The sequence below is a fragment of the Arachis ipaensis genome, chromosome B6, assembly GCF_059453495.1.
Source record: "Arachis ipaensis isolate K30076 ecotype BB chromosome B6, ASM5945349v1, whole genome shotgun sequence".
In the NCBI taxonomy this organism is placed as follows: domain Eukaryota; kingdom Viridiplantae; phylum Streptophyta; class Magnoliopsida; order Fabales; family Fabaceae; genus Arachis; species Arachis ipaensis.
The window spans coordinates 29,258,193-29,267,404 of NC_142441.1; the positions used below are offsets into that span (position 1 = coordinate 29,258,193).

At 34.7% G+C, this 9,212-nt stretch overlaps 1 non-coding gene across 1 annotated transcript; it reads left to right on the plus strand.

Moving 5' to 3' along the window:
• Positions 1-736: 736 nt before the first annotated feature.
• On the plus strand, positions 737-845 carry LOC148555003 (small nucleolar RNA R71). Its single transcript, XR_015887513.1, has one exon. It is a non-coding gene; the product is annotated as a small nucleolar RNA R71 (small nucleolar RNA).
• Positions 846-9,212: the final 8,367 nt, after the last annotated feature.

A 9,212-nucleotide genomic window follows, 5' to 3' on the forward strand; every position in this document is an offset into this window, starting at 1 on the left:
TGGCCTTGCACTCTCTTTTTGGATTTTCTTCTGTATTGCTTGGGAGAGTACTAGGAGGGAGTTCAGTAATTTTTTTACTCAGCTGACCCACTTGTGCCTCCAAATTTCTAATGGAGGAAACTTTGAGTGGTTTTGATTAGATCAGAGACAATAGTTGCTAAGTCAGAGTGGCTTTGCTTAGAATTCTCTGTCTGTTGTTGAGAAGATGATGGAAAAGGTTTGCTATTGCTAAACCTGTTTCTTCCACCATTATTGTTGTTGAAACCTTGTTGAGGTCTCTGTTGATCCTTCCATGAGAGATTTAGATGATTTCTCCATGAAGGATTATAGGTGTTTCCATAGGGTTCTCCCATGTAATTCACCTCTTCCATTGCTGGGTTCTCAGGATCATAAGCTTCTTCTTTAGAGGAAGCTTCCTTAGTACTGTCTGTTGCTGCTTGCATTCCAGACAGACTCTGAGAAATCATATTGACTTGTTGGGTCAATATTTTATTCTGAGCCAATATGGCATTCAGAGTATCAATCTCAAGCACTCCCTTCTTCTGAGTTGTCCCATTATTCACAGGATTCCTTTCAGAAGTGTACATGAATTGGTTATTTGCAACCATTTCAATGAGTTCCTGAGCTTCTGCAGGCGTCTTCTTCAGATGAAGAGATCCTCCAGCAGAGCTATCCAATGACATCTTGGATAGTTCAGACAGACCATCATAGAAAATACCTATGATGCTCCATTCTGAAAGTATGTCAGAAGGGCACCTTCTGATCAATTGCTTGTATCTTTCCCAAGCTTCATAGAGGGATTCACCTTCCTTCTGTCTGAAGGTTTGGACTTCTACTCTAAGTTTGCTTAATTTTTGAGGCTTAAGCTCAAAGTTGTTTGCTCCAATGGTAGGGATTGAGATGCTTCTCCCATAGAAGTCGGGAGTAGGTGCAGTAAAGTCACCAAGCACCTTCCTTGCATTGTTGACATTGTTGTTTTCGGCTGCCATGGTTTCTTCTTCCTTGAAAAGCTCTGTTAGGCCCTCTAAAGAGAGCTGTTCTTTAGCTTCTCTTAGCTTTCTCTTCAAGGTCCTTTTAGGTTCAGGATCAGCTTGAACAAGTATGCCTTTATCTTTGTTCCTGCTCATATGAAAGAGAAGAGAACAAGAAAGTAGGGAATCCTCTATGTCACAGTATAGAGATTTCTTGAGGTGTCAGAGGAAAAGAAGAATAGAAGGAGGAGGTAGATAGAAGAGAATTCGAGCTTATCAAGAGGGATAGAGTTCGAATTGCACCTTGAGGAGGAGTGTTAGTCCCTAAAATAGAAGGATGTGAGAAGAGGGGAAAATTTTTCGAAGATAAATTAAAAAGATTTTGAAATAATTAAAAGAAATTTGAAAATTTGATTGAGATTTTCGAAAATTAAGATTAGGACAGAAATTAAGTGATTTTTGAAAAGATTTTGAAATTAGAAATTAAAAAGATATGATTGAGAGTTAATTTTGAAAAAGATGTGATTGAGAAGATATGATTGAAAATCAATTTTTAAAAAAAAAGAAAGTTTTAAAATTAAAGTTGATTACTTAACTTAACAAGAAATTAAAAGATATGATTCTTAAAATTTAAAATGTGATCCTTTCTTAATAGGCAAGTAACAACTTGAAAATTTTGAAGTAAATCATTAATAGTAGCAAGGATTTTCGAAAATAATAAAAAAAATGGAAAGAAATTGATTTTAAGAGATATGATTGAAAAGATATGATTTGAAAAAGATTTGATTTTGAAAAATTATGAAAATTTGAAAAAGATTTGAATTAAAAACAAAATCTTCCCTCTAGTGTCCTTCTGGCGTTAAACGCCCAGAATGGCATCCATTCTGGCGTTTAACGCCCAAAATGCTACCTTTTTGGGCGTTAAACGCCCAGCCAGGTACCCTGACTAGTGTTTAAACGCCAGTTTTCCTTCTTCATTGGGCGTTTTGAACGCCCATCTTTTTCTGTTTGATTCCTCTGCCGAAAATTCTGAATCTTCAATTCTCTGTATTATTGACTTGAAAAGACACAATTTTGAAAATATTTTTGAATTTTTTTATGATGAGAAATAATAATAAAAAATACAACTAAGATCAAATAAACAATGCATGCAAGACACCAAACTTAGAAGTTTGTATACTAAGAACTATAACAAATTGAAAATGCATGTAAGAAACAACAAAAGACACAGAATAAGAGAAATTAAAGATCAGAGCACTGAAATCATCAAGAACAACTTGAAGATCAATGAAGAACATAATGCATATATTCGAAAAATGCAAGAAGAATAAAAACATGCAATTGACACCAAACTTAAAAATTGATACTAGATTCAAACAAGAAACATAAAATATTTTTTATTTTTATGGTTTTATAAATTTTTTTTTGTGATTTTCGAAACTTATATAGAAAAGAAAATAAAGAGAATCAAAACTTTTTAATAAGAATTCCAGGAATCATGCAATGTTAGTCTAAAGCTTCAGTCTAAAAAGATTAGACATGGTTGGCCAAGCTTCAGCAGGACATTACATTCAGCAGCTAAATTGATGAGAATCAATCAGCTTTTGTGATGATAAGAACATCACCTTGAAACTCTAGAATTCATTCTTAAAAATTCTGAAAAATAAAAAGAAAAGTACCTAATCTAAGCAACAAGATGAACCGTCAGTTGTCCAAACTCGAACAATCCCCGGCAACGGCGCCAAAAACTTGGTGTTGTTGCCGGACCAAACTTGGCACGGTTGTTACCGGAAACAAATGCGAAATTGTTGTTCGTTCATTCGTTCCTTCCCCGGCAACGGCGCCAAAAATTTGGTGCACGAAATTGTGATCATCAACAATGGCGCCAATAGAATTGGAGCTCTCAAACATGAATCACACTTTGTCACAATTCCGCACAACTAACCAGCAAGTGCACTGGGTCGTTCGAGTAATACCTTACGTGAGTAAGGGTCGATCCCACGGAGGCTGTCGGCTTGAAGCAAGCTATGGTCACCTTGTAAATCTCAGTCAGGCAAATTCAGATGGTGATGGAGAATTGATAATTAAAAGATGAATAAAACCTAAAATAAAGATAGAGATACTTATGTAATTCTTTGGTTGGAATTTCAGATAAGCGTATGAAGATGATTTGTTCCTCTTGAACCTCTGCTTTCCTATTGCCTTCTTCCAATCATTCATACTCCTTTCCATGGCAAGCTTTATGTTGGGCATCACCGTTGTCAATGGCTACTTTCCGTCCTCTCAGTGAAAACGTTCCAAATGCACTGTCACCGCACGGCTAATCATCTGTCGGTTCTCGATCATGTCGGAATAGGATCCATTGATCCTTTTGCGTCTGTCACACGCCCCACAATCGCGAGTTTGAAGCTCGTCACAGTCATCCCTTCCCAGATCCTACTCAGAATACCACAAACAAGGTTTAGACGTTCTGGATCTCAGGAATGGCCGCCAATAATTCTAGCCTATACCACGAAGGTTCCAATCTGAGATTAGAAACCCAAGAGATACGCATTCAAGCCATTACTAGTAGAACAGAGGTGGTTGTCAGGCACATGTTCATAGGTGAGAATGATGATGAGTGTCACGGATCATCACATTCATCAATTTGAAGAACGAATGAATATCTTGGAGAATAAATAGACTTGAGTTGAATAGAAAAACAATAGTACTTTGTATTAATTCATGAAGAACAGCAGAGCTCCACACCTTAATCTATGGTGTGTAGAAACTCTACCGTTGAAAATACATAAGAACAAGGTCTAGGGATGGCCGTGAGGCCAGCCCCCAAATGTGAAAAGGTCTATCCAAGTATGAAAATACAATAGCAAAAGGTCCTATTTATAGAGAACTAGTAGCCTAGGGTTTACAGAAATAAGTAATTAATGCAGAAATCTTCTTTCGGGCCCATTTGGTGTGTGCTTGGGCTGAGCATTGAAGCTTCCATGTGTAGAGACTTTTCTTGGAGTTAAACGCCAGCTTTTGTGCCAGTTTGGGCGTTTAACTCCAGCTTTTGTGCCAGTTTGGGAGTTAAACGCCAGAATTCTTGAGCTGACTTGGAACGCCTGTTTGGACCATCAAATCTCGAGTAAAGTATGAACTATTATATATTGCTGGAAAGCCCAGGATGTCTACTTTCCAACGCAATTGAGAGCGCACTAATTGGGTATTTGTAGCTCCAGAAAATCTACTTTGAGTGCAGGGAGGTCAGAATCCAACAGCATCTGCAGTCCTTTTTCAGCCTCTGAATTAGATTTTTGCTCAGGTCCCTCAATTTCAGCCAGAAAATACCTGAAATTACAGAAAAACACACAAACTCATAGTAAAGTCCAGAAGAGTGATTTTTATTTAAAAACTAATAAAAATATAATAAAAACTAATTAAAATATACTAAAAACATACTAAAAACAATGTCAAAAAGCGTATAAATTATCCGCTCATCATTAAGCCAAAATGCATCACCAACCACTCATACGATCCATACCTTGTGATACGCGTGGTCTTAGACTCATCACCATCGACAATCCTTACTTAGTGATATCCTTATCTCAAATCCAATTTTGAGAACCACTTAACTCTACCAAGTTGATCAAACAAATCGGATATCAAAGGAATAGATTATTTATTATTGATTGTTACCTTGTTAAGTGCTCGATAATTGATGCACAGTCTCAACGAACTATCATGCTTCTTTTGGAACAAGATTGGTGCACCATAAGGTGCCTTCGATGGACAGATGAATTCGGCATCTAACAAATTCTTAAGTTGCTTCTTCAACTTCTCAAGTTCTGGTGTGCCATCCTATAAGATGTTGAGGCAAACGACTTTACTCCTGACTCCAATTCAATCTTGTGGTCCACCTTCCTCTTAGGTGGTAGTTGTTTTGGTAACTCGAGACGCAACACATCCTTATTTTCTTCAAAGACTTCCTTAATTTTGAGAGAAACGTATTCTCTTTCAAACGTTGACTCCTCTTGTAATAGAGTCAAATATGTAATCTCTCCCTTCTTGAACCCTTTCTTGAGTTGCATAGCAGAAAGCATCAGTAGTCCTCCAACTTTAGAGACTGTAGGGACCATATATGGAGACCCTTTCTCCATGACGCACACTATATCATAGTATGGTATAGGTATTATATTTGCCTTTCTTTGCAAATTGAGTCCGATGACTATTTTGAAATCGTCCATGGGTGTTACTGAAAAATCCACAAGTCCCTTCCAAGAATTAAGAGTCATCTCAACCCCTTTTGCTACTCCCTTAAGGGGTTCATCTTTGGTATTCACGGGTTTGAACCAGCCATTCTTTTCGGTGATTTTCAACCCAAGCCTCTTTACTTCATTAGGCGTGATGAAGTTGTGTGTAGCACCAGTGTCGATCATAGCCATGACGAGGTTTTTATTAATAAAGGCTTTGACATACATCAAGCCTTTCTTTTTTGCAGTGCATACCTTTATTACTTCTTTGACCACCCCTTGACCTTCAAAGTATCTCTCCATTTGCCATAAGAAGTTCTCCACCTGTCGAGTGTCCCTCACGCCCTTGAACTTCTTTGGCTTTGGAAGATCAATCTTTGTCATCTCCCTTATAATGGTTGGTCGGGATTTTGCCTCCTCGAACCAAACTCGAACTTCCTCAAATAGCTTCAAGAAATTATCAAGCTTCTCTTCGATTTGGAGCATGATTTCTTTGAAAGCATCTAGTTCTCCTAACACGCGAGTCTTGAGGGTCTCCTTGTCATGTTCTATCATTTGGAAGCGGTCATCCATAGAGAATAGAACATTCTCCAACATAGAAAGTCTCACTTCTAAGAAATTAGAGTCCTTACCTCTAGGCTCACTCGAAGAACAGGCCTTCTTGCCTCCCCATTGAGAAGGAACAACATCCCTTCTCCTTTGAGACTCAACATGCTCCATGGTTACACTAGAAGTCATACCCAGAAACCACTTATGCTTCCTCTCGAACCAGGCTCTGATGCCAAATTGTCACGTTCTTTGACACACTCCAACGCTACCGTGTCGGCACTCGGACTTACTCAACCTCTTGAGTTAAGACCAAGTCAGCCTAACCCTCAGTATTTAACAAGAAAGCTAAGAACACAAGAGAAACAAAGTTTTGGTGGAAAAAATACTTTATTACTCAAGTGTTTGTTACAAATGACTCACACTCCCAAACTTTAACTCTCACTCTTATTTATAGCCATCCACCTCCTCAATAGATGGTTATGATTAAATCTAATCAATAGTCTAGATTGATCATCTGGAATATTCACTATAAATATCTATCCTATCACATTTCTTTAAATATTTCTAAATTATTCTATACTACTATTTATACTTGTATATACATCCACACTTTTTTATATTACTCTATGACTTTCTAGAATATTCTAAAATCTTTTAGGATATTCCAAGACTTTCTAAAATATTCTAGAATATTCTAAAACTATCTAAAATATTTTTAAACACTCCAAAAAATTATACAAATAACATTAAATGTAACTTTCTAAAAATTATCGTGACAAAATACGTGCACCCTAACTGACGTTGCCACGTTGACACTTTGCCTTGAACTTAGGTGGATATATGAAATAATGTATTTTTTCCTACGAGGAAGCACATGTTACGATGCCAGTATACATTGACCTCCATTGAACTTCTCTCCATACAATATTTCAAGCTTTAAGCATCTACTTTTGAATGTTGCACAATCGCTGCTGACACGTTTTCTATTCTCCTAATCTTTCATTCTCATCATCTTTATATCTAATGGCAATAATAATAGCTTTCTATTACACCAATTCCAGAACGTAACCATCATTGGGCGCTTAAAAGTATGGTGCAACAGATCAGACAATTTAATTTCTACCAATTGGATTCATACTATACTATCTACTATATATATATATATATATATATATATATATATATATATATATATATATCATCATGCACAAACCTTCACTTTAAAGCATATCGGATCCAAGACAAGGACATGTCAAATGATGGACATTGGTTTTGTATTGCCTACCGATAAGATTAAAATGAGTATACCCAAATTATTATTATTCAACAATTTTTTATTTCGAATAAATTAGTCTTTAACAAAACAATTACAAAGTTAGTCCTAAAAATTTTTCATCTTATTTTAAGGATTAATTTGTTAATTTTTTGAATCAATTTGTTAATTTCTTTTATCAAAAGCTAATTTATTCGAAACAAAAATGATCAATATCCATAAAAATGAAACATTATTATCAAAAGCGCGGATAAACCGTGTCAGGGCCATCCAAGTTGCGATCACGACATTATTGATACATTACATGCATGCATGAATATAATAATATATTCATGAGTGGGAATTTCACATTCACAGTTACGATACACAACAACAAACATCAATAAAGCTTTATTCCACTAAGTGGGTCAATTATATAAATCAAACAATATTATTACACTTTATTATGTATTATATTTAGAGGTAAATCGTTTATATATATATAGATCTTTTCTGATGATCTCATATATAATTTTCTAGAGTCTTTCATTAGTTATCTTCTATGTGATTTACCATTCTAATAAGATATTTTGTCGATCTTCTCGTATGTACAAATCACTGGAAATAAAATTCTCACATTTTTTTAATAATAGGATTACTCAAACTTTCTTTCCGATATTCATATTCTTTATTCTATCTATACTATTTGGTTCGCTCATCCATCTAAGGGAATTTCATTGTACGTAATACTAGTAAATTTTGTTTGTATTTGTATTTTTGTTTGACAATAGATTAATAAATCATGTGCTAAATTTAAAATTTTAATTATTTATTAGTAATGCAATAAATATTTATATATTGTTCTTCACTATTTAAAAATAGAATAAAATTCTACATCACACACTTCCTTCTCCTTCTTTTTCTTCTTTTTCATTTTTTTCTCTTTTTCCTTCTCTATTTCTTATTTCTTCTTCTTCTCCTCGTCTTCTTCTAAATTAGCGCACGTAGGTTATTCTTCTTCCCTTTTTCTCCTCCTCCTCTTCTTCCTCCTCCTCCTCCATCTTCTTCAGTATTGCGTCTTCTTTTTATTTTTTAAGTAATTTTTTAACTACTTATTCAAATTTGAATTAAATTCGGTTCATTTGTTAATTGAGTTAGGTTCACTTGATACTACTTTTAAGTATTCACCAAATATGTTATTTCTTAAGAAATTTGGTTCATCTCTTAGTTTAATTGAGTTCATTTGCATGCAAAAATGAATTGAAAAGTGTTTTTCTTGCTGATTGAATGTTTATCACTTTTTGTTCAAATTTGAACCGAATTCAGTTCATTTGTGAATTGAGTTAGGTTCACTTGATTCTACTTTTAAATATTCACCAAATCTGTTATTCCTTAAGAAATTTGGTTCATCTCTTAGTTTAATTGAGTTCATTTGCATGCAGAAATGAATTGAAATATGGTTTTATCGTTAATTGAATGTTTATCACTTTTTGTTCAAATCTGAACTGAACTCGGTTCATTTGTGAATTGAGTTAGGTTCACTTGGTACTACTGTTAAGTATTCACTAAATCTAAACCCAATTCAGTTCATTTTGGATCCAAATAAACCTTAATTAAAAGGAGAAAAAGAAAAAGCGCAGCAACAACAGCAACAATAAAAGAATGACGATTGAGAGAAAACACGCGAAGAAGAAGAAGGAACGCGAAAAAGAAGAAAGAGTAAGGCGAAGAAGAAGAAGGAAGAACGCGAGGAAAAAAAAGAAGGAATGCGAAGACGAGGAATGAGGAAAGCAAAGAAGAAGAAGGAAGAATACGAAGACAAAGACGAAAAAGCGATATTGAAACGCGCGTTTATACACGCTGGTGTAAGAAAGTGATTTTGTTGAGTTTGGGTCTACTTGGTTGGATTTTGACACAAAAATGCTTAGATGTGTAGCTGAGCTGTTAAAAATATAGCCCTATTAAATAACCATTAAGGAGTGCATCTAGCTGTAGTCAACTAGCAATTTATTTTTAATATTTTTTTGGAGAATACGTCAATTCAAATTATAATGAAAAACATACAAATCCTAACTAAAAAAATCCGAAATATAAAAAAATTTAAAATTAAATAATAACAAACATCTAAAATCATTTAAAAAAATATTTTAAATTTTCAAAATCATTTTAAAATTTCAAAATTCATTTAAAAATTCTAAAATTATTTGA